Below are 16,059 nucleotides of genomic sequence, written 5' to 3'. Positions count from 1 at the left end.
TAATAATTATATTTTGGGAATTTGTTTTTAATTTGATTAGTATTCTAAATACTCGTTTGTGCCCCAGTTTTACTTCTGCTTCACTAATTTCTCGACGCAGCAGTCAGCACCCAATCCTTAACTGAGTTGCCCCCTTATATATACACAAACGCGACACAAACAATAATTCTAACTAATACCAAATGAAGTTTAATAAACAAAAGCTTAACTTTGTCATATGAATTTTTCTCTACTCCTAGATCTCTTTTCACGATGATGGGAGTGTCTTCTATGCTTCTTGTGCCTGTGTGAGTGCTTATCCCTTCTGCTTTCCTTCTCTTCCGGGCTCCTTTTCCTCCTAGGAGAATATGCTTCCTTATCTTCAGAGTCCCTTTCCCTCCTAAATGATGTCTCCGAATGTTTGGAGTTCTTCTCTCTACTTGATGATGTTTCCCAATCTTCGGAATGTCGTATCCTTCTGGGTGGCGATGTTTCTTTCTCTTCATATTTCCTTTTCCTCCTATATGGTGATGGTGATGGTGATAGTGATGTTTCTCTCTCTTCAGAATTCCTTTTCCTACGAGGTGGTGATGGAATCTGACAATATGTAAAGCCAATCAGATTATTAGTAAAATCAATGTAGTGTCGCAGAGTAAGCCCTATAATTAACTCCAGCTAAAAGAGAGACTAAACACATGGTATAAAATTAGCTAGACAATAATGCAAAGAGGTAAAAGGCTAGACAGAAGATGGTATAAAATTAGCTTCATTCAGTTCATTGAGTGTATGATGGCAGACATAATTTAGATACTCATCAGTCATCACCCACTGCTCCCTGGTCAGTATTCCCCCCAGAAAACCAGTTCCTTAATTCACACTTCCCACAGATAAAATCTTACAGTATGGTCTACCCCATATCTAGACCCTGCTGGTTGCCAGACGAATATAAGAGATTTGTTTGTTGTTGCTGAGAAGGATAATCATAGACAACGAGGAAACTGTAACATGTACCTGGTAACGTGACATATATCTACCTTCTGGTGGAGGTGGAATACCAAGCCTTTTCAAATCATCATAGGGTATAGGTCGTCTGCATCAAGAAATTACATCAGTAAACATGAGAAAGTTTATTAGCTTACGTGCATGCACATCATTCAAAATTTAAACATGAGACAATGCCACAGTTTCCTTTCTCTCATTTAGATACAAATAATATTCAGTCTGAGATTGTTTTGCAAACTACTACAAATCCCAATCACTTTACAGATCAAAGCAGGACATCAGCAAGCATTTAATTGTGGAGGACTTCAACTAGAACTTTACAAGTGAGCATTACACTACCAACTTTATCATTGTTAACCTGGTATACGAAACATCTATATGGGGAATTTCACTCACTGGAGCAAAAACCAGAGGCCTCAAATTCTTCAGATAATGTGGAATTGCAAAAGGAAGAACAGAAGACTACCTGACAAGTTTCGATAAACTAACATTAAAGATGGAGCTGAACATTGTTCATCCTCAGAGAGTCAGAGACAATAGCTATAAATGTTTCAACAGCCAAAAGATATGCAAATCATTAAGGCCAAGAAGTTAGGCTTTTATTTGTAATGACATTCTCTTTCAACAATTGCAGAAGAACAATTTTGCTAGTGCTCCACTGCCTTTATTGACTCTACCCTCTTCTTCCCAGGCCCCCAAAAGCCACAGAATAAGAGACGAGAATTGGAGTTTTTTCTATGATAAAATCAGTACGCTCCCCTTAACTAATTTTCAGAGGCCAAATAACAGAAAGCAGGCAGACAGTAAAGGCACAAAAGCATATAGAGTAAAGCATATCAAGAGTCCACTGTAAAAATAAAAATCAAAAAAATAAACCCATCAAACAACATTTGCACAGTCCAATTTGTAAAAAGAAGAATTTGGAAGGGGAAAGCAGAGATCCACAAATCATAAGAATATAAGATTCAATATTCTCCACTTTTTTCTCATTTGAAAGAAAAACTTAAGGGCATACAGGGGTGCACGGAATGGTCTTTCTCGTCCGCCAAAACGAAGTTGCCCAGATTCTTTCTTACCACCAAGCCCTCCTCCTGTAACAGAATAGAAACTAAGTCAAATTAGTGATGAGCGTTATTTACATTGCTCATAAGCTAGAGAATTAGGAAGTTTTAGGGTGATTAAAGTTGTTTTCCTTTGTTTTTCACATGATTTAGTTCCTTTACTTCTTCTGATCTCTCTGGTCCTATGTTGGCTCTAACCTTTGTCTTGTGCTCTCATGTATCTCCTAACATGTTCTAGATGATTTGCTAATGACTATACGGCATTTGGAGAGAATTTTATCAAACTTGAAGCAAAATTGAAGAAAAAAAGATATAGAAAAGGAGATTTGCAAAAGTCCGCCTGAAGTCCTGAACTAAGAAAAGTTTGCCTGCACATATATCACAGCCTCCCAAATAGACCAGTTCCAAATAAAGCTCTAAAAAGTTTCGCTGAACGCCTGAACCTACAATCTAGTTCAGGTGAACTTCAAATTTTAGGTTTTGGGGGCTCTACTTAAGGCTCAAGGCCCTCTTGTAATAGGGATCGCTTTGAGATTTGATTAATTACAGAGAGAAACATATCATTAGAATACTTTAAGAAGCTTTGTAATCAAATTTTAAGATTTAATCAAGCTATAATAACTTCTCTTAATCATTTCCTTTGATTTCTTGTATTATTTTGATTTAGCTCCATGCTTAATCCTTTATCTTACTAGTTTATCTTATTTTTACTTTAAAGTTTTTTAGTTGGCAATTGACGCTTCCCAACTTGTTCTACTTGATTCATATCAACATCCCTTAGTCCTTGTGGATCAATTCCCAACTTGGAGCTAGACTTATAAATTCTTAATAGGGTTTAGTTAGAAAAAAAAAATTGTTTGTTTAAGGAATTTTGTCAAACGACACAAAATTTCCTTCATCAATTAACAGACATACCTACATCTGTATTGAAAAGAAAAGGAAGGATAATAAACTGACCTAACCTTCTTGGGATCCATCCAGGCATCAGTTGTTGTCTGTTGTAATCAACAATGATTTCAGAATCATCAATAAAAGAATGGTGTGCATCCTACATGGAAAGGGAAAAAAAAATAAGAGCTACATTTTTTTTGGAAATTTACGGAAAAGTAAACCAGAAAATTTAACGTGCACTTTACATTCCTTACTATCTATCCACTTTACTCCATATCAAAGGGACTTCCAAGGATAATGAACCACGAACTATAGGCCATAAGCTATCCCTACGATCCTATATATATATAACCCTTCCCTCCAATCTCGATCGCAAGCTTTGGAGTTTGTGACTGACAAGTTTCAAAAGCCAGAGTTTGCTAATATTGTGAACAACTAGATTGTGCTATTCAACATCATCAGCAATTCAATATGGACCTATTCATTTTGGGGTTAAAATATACGCAAAGTTATCCCTAGCAAAACAAGGGTCCAAGGTTGATAAAGTGGTTGGTTACCAGAGGGTGATAGCAACAACAACAACAAAGCCTTGGTCCCAAAATGATTTGGGGTACCAGAGGGTGAAAGATTTAATAAAGAGAGAGAGAACTATAGACTGTACATGAAATCAAATCACAACCTCATATGCACGCCTCATTTCCTTGTCTGTTTCATATTCAACAAATGCATAACCACGCGATGCACCTGTAACTGCAACAATACAGCATAAAGTTAGCAACTTGCTATAAGATACATTGTCATTTCAATTCTAAAATTATTTGACAGAGGAAGCTACTCTAGTGAGTGTATTTCATGTAATCTCAATAATAAAAAACTTCAATAGATTTCAAAGACTCCAAATACAACAAATAATACAGAGATTATTCGAGCTTACAAAAGTCTAATTTTGGGAGATCTCCAGATTCTACAAAATCAACTTAGCTTAGTAAGAGCCTATATTCAACATAACCACCAAATATATATAATTACACTAATGTGTGCAGGGACCACATTTAGCTACTTCAAGATACTTGAATTTTTGGCCCAATTAAAAGAATTTAACTGCAAAGACATCCTAGTGAAACAAGGGAGACCAAATGACAAAAGCTTGGACCTAGATGACAAATGTTTCCTTTGGTAGCTTGGCTATAGCATTGATCACATCCCTGTCTTCTAGCATACATATCCAGACTGTTCTCTGTGAGAGTACTTCTAGATGGATACAGAATATTTTCATGAAATTATTTGTGTCAAACTTAAGCTCGCTGTCCAGGTACTCATAGGCCTTGCAATGATTTATTAGTCTGTACCTATTCCAAATTCATAAAGGTTCCACTTTCCAGTATAAACAGAAATTTAGTAGTATGTAGACTCTGTACAATCCATTCACATAAAGGTCAGGATAGGATCTGTGAATTTCAAATTGAACAAACCCCTAAGCCAAATGACATACACTCATTCAAATTCTAAAATTGTAATATTAGCACTCCGAATATTTATCCCCTTTCAATTGAACAGATAGGAGAAGCATGCCATATTGCCATCATGCCATGGCTATAAAATATGAATACATGTCACATGTGCACCCATGGAAAGGTAGATCTTCATGGTTTGAAATTGATATTAAATTTTCTCCTAGATGGACCTAGTTGAATACACAGCTAAAACTAGGAAACTTACTAAACGGATTGCCAATAAGTTGGTACCATCCTAAAATGTTAAACGGATTGCCAATAAGTTGGTACCATCCTAAAATGTTTGGAGGCATCCTAAAGTGCGAAATCTTCATTATTCCGAGAAAAATATTGTTTAGCTAACTAATCGAAGCAGGGTTCTGTAGTCTTTGTCACTCTATGATATTCCATATCCTATAAGTCAATAACTCTCTTAATTCCTTCACTTGTACTTAGTTATTCCCAGCACCACTTATTCCCTTCCATTCCCTAATCCCTATCTTTAATCCTAAACTGTGTTGCATGTTTAAGTGCAGAAACACAAAAATAAAAGCTCTTACACATGCTTATCATAAAATCAACATACCAAATTGCATCAACTACATGCTACATTCAACAGTCTACTCCATTAAACAACCCTTTACTGAACAATTAGGAAAACTCAAATTTAATATAACCATTACCACACAAAATCACTACTATTCTACAATAATACATGTACCCAATAACACAAATTCCACAAACCAAACAAAAAAAAAACCGAAACAACGAATGTAATCTTACCAATATCTCTCACTATCCGAACATTCTTCACCCTACTATACCTACTCATAGCCTGTAAAAAAAAAAAAAAAAAAAAAAAAAAAAAAAAAAAATCAACCACCATAAAACAATCAGAATTTAGTTTACCCTTAAATTCGAAAATAACATAACATAAACTTCATATAATTAAAAGGGTCTCAAAATTCATGGAAAAAATCAATGAAATTACCTTGTTAAGGGTATCTTCAGTTGTGGAGCGAGAGAGGTGACCAACAAACAAAGTACAATAGGGGTCACCTGTAACTTTTGGATCACCAAATGGGTCATCTGCAAATTACCCAAAAAAGGATTATATGAATGAATTCTGAATTGGGTGTCAAAAAGGAAGAGAAAGAGAGTAGGAAAAGAAGAGAGAGAGTACAGAGGCCGGCGGAAGAGCAGAGAAGAGCTCTGTAAACAGCGTTGTCGTGAGGAAGAATATCGGTGCCATCGATGCTGCCGGCTTGAATGGGGTGGTATGTTTGTGCGTAAAACACTGCATTTACGCGTTGCTGCTGCTTCTGCTTCCGCTCATCACTATTTTCTGTGTTGCTGTGCTCGTTTTTTTTATGTTCTTCAGTGATTTTGCTTGACAGTTCGCAACCAGGCTTAAAATTGGCATATATTGAGGTAATACTGCTTACACGATTAGGTGTTAAGTGAAACTTTTACTCCTTAAAACTGTTATTGTTATTAGCGGTTTTACCAAATTTTGCCCTAAAATATGTCGATTTTTACCACTTGATTATCAAAATGATAAACTAAGGCTCCCTCCTTAAAACTAATACTCTTTACTTTCTTTCTTTGCGACTTATACAAAGTATATTGCGCTCACTAAAACCATAGGTAAAATGAAAATTAGAGACGTTCGTATGTAATAGACAATCATTTTTGACTGATTTCATGATTTGTGGTTTTATTAAATCTTTTATTGTATTTTGTATAAAATAGATTAATTTTTTAAAAATTGAACTTTATGACATCACAAACCAGCTAAAGTCATAGTAAAACAGAATAAGGTAGCAATAGTAATCAATGATATTCATATTGAGATACAAATGAACAAGTTTTAAGAAAATCAGTAAAACAACCATGTCCATGAATAGTGGACGTAGTAATGATGAATCATATTTATATAGGGTTCTTAGGCACGTTTATGTAAGTTTTTATACCTTTTTCTTAGTCTTTTTGGTCGATTTTAGGGTCATATTTGCATTGCGGTATAACTTTTTATTCATCAAGTAACAACCAGGTACATGTTGAACACTAAATGTCATGTCACATCTAGTTCATCCAATCCTAGCATCTACAAGTTTACATGTTAGTGAAACAATTATCAGCAAGAATCTTAATACCATCAGGAGTTGTAATAAAAGCTCAACTCCTCTGGCACATAAAGCGCCATATTGTCTAGATTTACAGTAGAAACAGATCCCAACTTGCATTAATAATTTGCATATTCGGAAACTGAGATTTGGCAACCAAAATCAAGAACTATGCCGTATGCTGATGTCTAGTGACACCACGAGAGCACTTCTTTCGGCCTCCTTTATTGAGTGCACAAACACAAATCTCAAGAAGCTCATAATCCTCATCACAAGTCAAGGCCGAAGCAGCATTAGGGTTTTCTAGGAGCATCTTTGATGTTAGATAACCAGCAACAGTCCAAGTTTGATGAAGGCGTGCTTGTTTACCAATAAACCGTCCCTTTTTAGTATCATAATACTCTGGCCATTTGTCCACTGAAAGCCTTTTCTCAGCCAAAGTAATAGCTCTTTCAGCTAGCTCTGGCCTCTTCATCTTTATTCAAGCTAGTGTGAACTGCAAAACAGGCTTAGTTAAGAGCAACATCATATAGTAAATTATCAGCATTCATGATGCCAGTGGTTGTGGCGAGGGAAACTCGGTTCATGCTAACAAGTCGCTCAAGGGGTGAAGTATAGGGGGCATTACTGAGTTCTCCAATAGATAAATACAGTAATAGAACTAAGCCTAAACCCACTTATCAAAGTACTCACGAAATAAAGTCCATATTCATGTGAAGTGAAGATGAATATAACACTCACAATAAGAGCAAAAGCAAGGATGGCTTATGTCAAATGTCTTGGAACTTACAGAAAATTAAGCCTAACTACTTTCAAAGCAGGAAATCAAAGGTGTGAAAAAAGAGTTCTCTAAAGAGTATAGAATCTCCATCTAGAACCAAATGAAACTGATTTCACTTGAGCAAGAAGAGCTACCGACTCTAAGTATGCTGACCACAGATGAGGGTTCTTCAATCAAAAGAAGCAAAATGGTAATACAACAGCTGCCATAGTTCTTAAATTTGTTTCTGAAATTAGGTTTGTTTAGTTAGGTAGAAGAGAACGAAGTACGTCCAACAAAATGCAACTCCACCACATGCTGACTACCAAAACTTATGCCCTTGCTGTCTAAGTCTGGGCTACAGCATCAAAGAAACAGACACTAAGAAGTTCCTTACTAGCAAACTTTAATAGCCTTAAACTTTATTAGCAAAATTCATCACGATTTTATAGGTGTTACTGTTTAGTGTTTGTCTAGTGCCTTAATATATACTTCCTCTGTTCTATTTTACTTGACCTGTTTCTTTTATCACGCTTGCCAATGCATAATTTTAACGGTCAATAACTTTAATTCTCCATAATTAAAAAATATATAGTTATATATTATGATAGTACTTATTGAGACAAATTCAAAATGATCCAACATAAATATGTTTTTTCTTACATATTATTCACAAAACACGGTCAAAGGAGGGGTGGTGAATAGTGTATAAGTCAAAGCGGGTCAAGTAAAAAAGAACGGAGGAAGTAGTTATTTCTTGATATCTTCTACATTATATCCCTTTCCATGTAAAATCGTGCAATCTGTATGTTGGGTATCTATCCTGCTGATGAATTGTTGTCATGTAGAATTTCCATGTTGCTCTACACCTCCAAGTAAAGCACAAGGTCAAAGCCTAGTTACCAGAGTACATGACTTCAGGTTTTAATACTAATCATCTAGTCCACCATCCCCTCTGAATAACTAATGCTAAATGCCTACCCACTGCCTGTAATCAGTGAATCAGTTGTCTCCAAAACAAAAAAAAAAAAAAAAAAAAAAAAAAAAAAAAAAAAAAAAAAAAAAAACTGCCCCATGAAAATACCATAAACTCACAGGGTCTGAACAGAACCAATATGTGTCTTTGTCACGTGCTTACCCAGTTGAAACTGGTATTGGAGCCTTGGCACTGATACAAAAAAATTCCATAGAAAAAACAATTTTGAAAGAGAAATAGAGATAAGAGGGGGGGGGGGTAGAAAAAGTTAAACCCCTTCTTTGAAGGCAGTGACACTTTTGACAGTAGGTGGAAGGAATAATTGGAAACTAAGAAAAGAACAGATTCAAAGGGAAGTAAAAAGAGGTGGAAGAGAGCCAGAAACCATCTAACAAACTACGATTACAACAGCCTTAGTTGATAGAAGAATATTGCATTTCAATGAAAAGAACTGACAGAGAAACTTTCACCCACACCCAAGTTAGGGGACCATTTGGAAAGATATCGCAGTGAACATTAATATACATACCTGCCACAAAAGTGTTGGCCAAGATCCACCATTATGATATGACCATGGACTGCATGTAAATGAAGAGGATCAAGGTTAAAAACCAAGATCAACCAAATCCGTAGACAACTATAAATTAAAAAACAAATGCAGAAGAAACTAGACTTTACGTGTTCTTTGGATCACAGCCAGTGATGATACGCCATTCCTCGGACTCCATAGCAGGATAACATATTTTAAGAGGCATATCCGCAATAAGGTCATCCCATTTTGATTCGATCAAGGTAAGTATACTCTCATTTTGCTGGGGTAGTACCCAAAGATGAAATTATAGACCAAAGATTCCCAAGTGTGAAAAACCGAAAATCCATGTGAGCGGGTTGCAGATTACCTATGAAATAACCACCTTCCTCAGCAATCCAGTCTGCCAGCCATGAAGGTATCTGTTCTGGATAGATATTAAACTTGTTGATGGCATCAGTAGAATATTCCTCTGTTTTGTAACGATATATTTCATTGAGTTTCTTCATGTCAACCCAATAATATTCCCTAATATGAAAAGACAGTGCACTTAATCTACTGTTGATTGCTGCTATCAGACTTTTGGTACCATCACTGACGATTAGCATCTCACGTGAGCAACGTAGAGCTGAGTAGAATAAAGCCTGCAAGATTACGGATAGTTACAATTATGACATATTGACATAGATTAAGTTAAAACCCTTTTTATTCTCATATGTTATAGTCCCATCAGAAAAAGTAATTTATCTACTGAACTCTAATCAGCACCAAAGCTACAAACCAAAAATCAAATGCATCTCAGCTGAGGTTGTACTAGAATAGCCACAACAAAATTGTAAGTTTCAAATAGCATGCCAAAAAAAATTAAAAATAAAAATTGATAAATAGGATACCAATTTCTGGGAAAAAAATGTTAGCTATCCCAAGTTCTCCAATACTGTCAAAAGTCAAGACAACAGAAATGGGAACTAAAACAATCTTTCATGCAAAGAGCAAAACAATGACCTACCATGCAAAGAACAAATATTAACGCTTTAATATTCTGTCTAGAAGCATCCACTAATTGTCAGAATTCAATTGATGCAGACCAGAGTACCAGACCATTATAAATCCACATTAACACATAATTAGACATCAATACAGGAACATTTATCGATGTATGTATGACCAAAACAGACATAACATGATTACATGATTATAGCCATTGTAGACTACAATGCATTAATGGAATTAAACAGGACCGGCAATGGATATACATACAGAACAGGTGACATCACCTATTTTGCTTGAACATCATTGCACACCAACAAACATGAATATAACAAATGAGTGCAGCATGAGATATCAAAAATAAGGCCTAAAATAAATAGAAGTAAACTTACTTGAATCTCAAGAGGATGACCGTGTATACCCATGCGCCTATCAATCATGCAGGAACCATCAGTGACTAAAAGTGTAGGGAACATATCAAATCCATTAGTTAAGCAGAGGTTGACAATCAATCGAATCCCTGTCTGAACATCCACCCTTTCTTGTAGTGAATAATCACCAGTAATCTTTCCATAAGCTCTCAACAAGATAATCCACCACAAACCTGCACATCAAATAGCATTTTATGGATCGTGCAAGAACATTAACGAACTTCAAGTCTAAAATTAGGTGAACACAATACCAGAATCAATAGGGGCCACACGTCCAATGGCTGCTTCATCAAAATCCGGGTCTAAAACTTCTGTAAAGGCTCCTTCTTTTCCATCAAGAGCTACGGTTTGAACTTTAAAACTTGCTGGCATCAACCCTTGTCCAGGAGAATAGCAATCAACAGTTTTCTCCCAGCTCTATGGATTAAGCAAGAGTAAACTTAGGTAATTGCCTTAAGATATGCTTAACATTATAATGTATACCAGCTTATTTCAGGAAAGCCAGTATTATACCTTCTAAGTCCTAAGTCATCAGCCAGATTAAAATTACTTGTATTGAGTTTTTTTATAACTACTACCTCATATTACAATCACAAACTTAACATTTGTAATTTTGTAGATTTCTCAACTAAGATATAAATTTCATAACAATGCTTCCTCTATTTCACTGTGTCGTCTTTCTGCAAATACAAAGGAATGCAATTGATAAAAGAACTATAATGTATAAACAAAAGTAACCAACTTTTTCTTTCACTAATTTTGTTTCCCAGATCCTATAATATATGCTCAGTAAAAAACGAACATCCTTGCTAATATACTGATATTCAGGTATTTCGTCCTTCAAGAAATCAGCAGTAATAGCATATAAGATGCCCAAGCAGTGAAGAACTGAAGACAGATAACCCATGAGGTACTGACATCAAAATCTCAGCTGCCTAATTTGCTACGTATAACTTCTAAATTTTCCTCTATACTGCTTCGGTAGTGGGGCATGAATGACATGATATAAATTCAAGGGGTATAATAAGCTTTAAATTTCATAATCTCAAGATTCTCAACTCACCTATACATATATATAGTAATACTACATAGACAGCAATAAAGAACAATGAAATATGCAGCAAGCTATCACACATCTGAAGTGACAATGTCAGCTTCTACTGTAGCTAATGGATACAAGAGATTACCTGCAATTGCAATGTATGAAGCAGAAAATTCTTCACAATGTCTCCTTCCCCATTGAGTAAAAAGGCAAGTGCAGAAGGAACAAAATCCCGAATAAAAACTTGATCATAGTTAAGTTGCTCCTTTTCATTCGGATCATTTGCTGCCACCGTCCCTACGGGACTTCCACAATAATTCACAATAGAACTCCTCAAAAGCTCCCACGCCTCCTCCTCAATCTCCGACAACTTACCCTTAAGAGTGGAAGCTCCAACCTCGTTCATTTCTTCTATGTCATTATTATTTACACCTACACTATGCTTCTTTAATTCTACACCTACATCATCTTCTATTCTCTCTATCACGAAAGGATTCACATCTACATTCACATTTAATCCACCTTGAATGTAATACTTCTCAAAGCTCTTCTCATTAACACGAGCTTCAGACACCGATGATGATGATGATGAAGTCGAATTGTTCCTATAATCCGATGCTACATTCACCACCATAGCAACACCCCTACTCCTATCATTGCCACGACGACAACGTAATAAAGTCCTAGCATGACTCCAACTAGAACCGGAATCACAAAAAGTCATCCGATTCGCGCCATTCTTACATTTACTACCTACAACATTCAATGTACAATGATCATATCTATACTTCCTGATCTTATAATTAGGCCTATAACCTCGTAAACTCGACATATCATCAATCACTATAACATTCCGAGAAAACCCTAAATTAATCGGATTCTTACTCTTACGACTAATCAGAGCTCTAGTAGAAACCCCAATCAAACCACCACTATTCATTCCAACAAATTCAAACTCAAATTCAAACAATCAGATACAATCTGATCTAAATACAATAACAAGTAATCAAGTATAGTATACAAATCTGTTGAAATTGAAAATATGATTCAACAGAAACAGATTAATAAACCCTAATTATATATATTTACAAAGTAATCAAAATTAGAGAAAAGATTTAGAATAATGAAATTGAAAGTATAATTGAGTGATTAATTAAATGATTTAACCTGGAAAATGGAGAGAATTGAAAATGATGGTTGTGATTTGAAACTGAAATTGTTGTTGAGTAATGAAAATGAAGAATGAAGTTAGCTTGCTAAAAATGCAACTTTTAATTGTTTGTTTAAATAAAAGCGTGTTGGTGGGGGAAAGAACATTGGATCTATTTTTGTTTGAAATATCAAATGAGGAAATATCAAAAGTTATTGCAAAGTAACGTTCCTTACCTTCTTACCCTTACGTGGTTGATGCTTTTTAAAACTCGGAAGGTGTCTGACCCTACCCATCTGATCTGATTGGAAAAAATTTACTACCTCCGTTACTTATTAAGTGCAACAAAGAAATATTTTATATCTCATAAATACTACCCCTTTGACTCATATTTCTTTGTTGCACATAATAATTAACATAATTAACGAAGGTAGTAATTCAGATTTTGACTCATATAGACACAATTTAATTTGCAAATAGATTTGACCTATCCGATCTCATCGAACTCTACTCAAGTTTCTCAATTACTCTAAGTGATACCCCTCAAGTGACTCGTACTTTCCTAAATCAACTCCTTTTTTTTTTGTTTAGAGAGTCACCTCCTAGAATCGGGAGAGAAGCTCTAACCACTTAAGATGTCCGTCACTCTCAAAACGACGCTTTTTTTAAGTACATTGTTTTTTCAAATTGATTTATTTTTTAAAAAAATTGCATTGTTTTTCTAAATTAATTTTTTTTTCTTCAGAGTGTAATATTTTTAAAGAGAGAAATAATTTACGGAGTATATTTTATTTTACATATCTCTCCACTAATATAGACCTTACTCTTATTTTCGATGTTTTAAAATATTTGATGCATTGTGATTTTTGCATAATTTCTTTACGGAGTATTAAGTTTGACCAGTTACTCATATAAACTTTTTTAACAATTAGTATTAGGAAAATTTGATAAATACCACCATCTATTGCTGGCAAAATTGGAAATACCACCTCAAGTTTTTTTTTTTTTTTTTTTTTTTTTTTTTTTGTATTTTACCACCTAGTTTTTTCCTAAACTTTTGAAACTCCCACCATGACGTCATTGTGGGTCCCACATTTGCGTTTTCCCTCTCTTTGCCTCTCTTTTCCCTCGATTTCCCCTGTTCCTCATCTTCTTCTTCTTCCCTCTCTTCCAATTTCGTTTCTTGAATTTGAAGGCGTATACAAAAATTTGTGCAAATTAGGTTATAATTTATGCAATCTAACCTAAAACGAAGTGTATTGATTAGATTAATTAGGGTTTGGGTAATTAATTTGGTGGTTTTGCTAAATTGGACAAATTAGGGTTTATGAAGTTAAAATTGAATGAATAAGTGGACAATTAAACAAGTAATTACCACGAAAACACAATTAAACATGCAATTGGGGGCGAAAACACTAACATTGTTGAATAGAGAAGGAGAAAACAAGTAGTTACCACGAAAACACAATTAAACATGATTCTTTCACATAGAAAAGGAGAGAGAGTGAAAAATGAATGTTGAATGTTAGGGTTTAACAATAAATTTGGGTGGGTGAGAGTATAGTAATGGGTATTGAAGAGGAGAGAGATGAAATTGAAAGAGCGAACTTGAAGAACAGGGGAAATCGAGGGAAAAGAGAGGGAAAATGCAAATGTGGGACCCACAGTGACGTCATCTCACAAAAGAGGTGGGAGTTTCAAAAGTTTAGGAAAATACTAGGTGGTAATTTACAAAAAAAAAAAAACTTGAGGTGGTATTTCCAATTTTGGCAACAATAGATGGTGGTATTTATCAAATTTTCCTTAGTATTAATATAATTCTTCATACTATTAAGTTTTTATATTTGTATTTATTTTTCATATTAATAGTCAAATTTAAGTGTATAAATGTGTCTGATCAAACTGAAAGTAAATTTTTTTTATTTTTTATTTTTTATTTTTTTTATTTTTTTTTAATCTTTCATCGTTCTAGAAAATATTGCACCATTTGCAGATTTTAAGTTATTCACACAATCCATTTCAACCATTTAGTGTGATTTATATGTAATTATGTAAATAAAAATATAGTCATTTTAGTATTGTTAGACTTGTCTCAATATGTATTTTCATAATATCAAGTATTTAATAATTACACCCATTGGATAACTAAATATACTTAAGGTTGAAAGTATGCATTGATATGCAAAAATCCCCCAATAGTGCAATAATAGCATAATAGAAAAGAATTTCATTTTGTCACTTTCTCTATTCTATCACAAATTCTTATATGTGGGTGGCCATAATGAGGATTACTCAATCAATGTTATTAGGGTTACTTGATCGATATTACATGGGTTTTTCAGTCAGTGCTACAAAGGTTACTTTGGGTGTGGCCAACCATAGTGAGAGGTTACTCATAAGGGTTACTCGGTTACTATTACAAGGGTTATTCAGTCAGTGTTATATAGGGTACTTGATCAGTGTTAAGTTATTTTACAACTAGCTTAGTCACACCAAGTGGCCAGCCATACACAAAACGGACAGAAAAAACTAATGAGTACAAAGTAGTAGGTTTGGAGATTGGCAATGGCGACTTGCCACCTTACCTTTTGCTTATGGTGGTTTAGGTATCTATTCGGCGGGAGATGGTCGGCACTATGCTTTCCTTGCGTCGCGTATGCAGTCTTCTGGTCTTCAGGCTACGCTTCTTAGCAATTCTGGTATTGTTGGATCAGGACCGACCTTCAATGGTGCTCTGAGTCTTTTTAACAGGACTGTGGAGACTGACCTTATGAGTAACCCTAGTGAGATCGCTGCCTCCAGACTCATGAAAAAATTGGCAGATATATATTCCACGAAGGTCACTACATCAGCGGATTCCACTTTCTCCTTATCTGCGCATCAGGTTGCCTTATGGAAGTCCGTCCCAACAGGGGGATCACTCTTCGGCTTGGTTGCAGACGGTCTCGATATCGGGTTTGGGTTAGACTATGAATGGTAAGACTTACCGTAGTGTTCTTTGCTACAGGTTAGGTGTTCTTTTGTTCTCCATTTCAACACCGTGTTCTGCTTGTTCAAGGGTTTTTGATGGGGATATTTATGGGGATCATGCACTGTCTTGTGCTGGGATGGTGGGTATTAAACATCGGCACAATATTGTTCGTGATACCCTTGTTGATATTTGTTTTCAGTCTTGGATTTCTGCTCGATAGGAGGTTAACATTGGGTTGACTGGAGGGAACGACGTGGCTCTTCGACCAGCAGATGTGTTGCTTTATTCCTGGGATAGAGGCCTTGATGTTTGTGTTGACTTGACGGGGTCTTCACCTTTGACACAATTGGGGTTGTCTGACTTCGTTCCTGGTCGTGTTGTGTCTGCGGCGGCTCAGCGGAAGCAGGACATGTATGGGGCGCGTTGCAGGGGGATATTGGCTATGGTTTTCTTCCATTCTCCTTTTCTTCGTTGGGGGAATTAGAGAAAGATGCTATTACGTTGCTGAAACGGGTTTAGGGGTTCGCTAAGACTCAGGATATTGGTGCTCGTGCAGCTGCTCGCATCTTCAGCAGGTCCGGGTTCGCTATAGCTAAAGGGGTGGGGGCCCAGATTGTATCTCGGCTCCCCACCAATTTCTTGTTAATTGATTGACTTT

General features: G+C 35.6%; 2 pseudogenes; both read right to left on the bottom strand.

Moving 5' to 3' along the window:
• Positions 1-11: 11 nt before the first annotated feature.
• On the bottom strand, positions 12-5,762 carry LOC110722088 (annotated as a pseudogene).
• Positions 5,763-6,338: 576 nt separating this feature from the next.
• On the bottom strand, positions 6,339-12,766 carry LOC110722087 (annotated as a pseudogene).
• Between the last annotated feature and the right edge of the window lie 3,293 nt (positions 12,767-16,059).

Source organism: Chenopodium quinoa, unplaced genomic scaffold, assembly GCF_001683475.1.
Source record: "Chenopodium quinoa cultivar QQ74 unplaced genomic scaffold, ASM168347v1, whole genome shotgun sequence".
NCBI lineage: Eukaryota > Viridiplantae > Streptophyta > Magnoliopsida > Caryophyllales > Amaranthaceae > Chenopodium > Chenopodium quinoa.
This window is presented reverse-complemented; position numbering and strand designations above follow the sequence as displayed.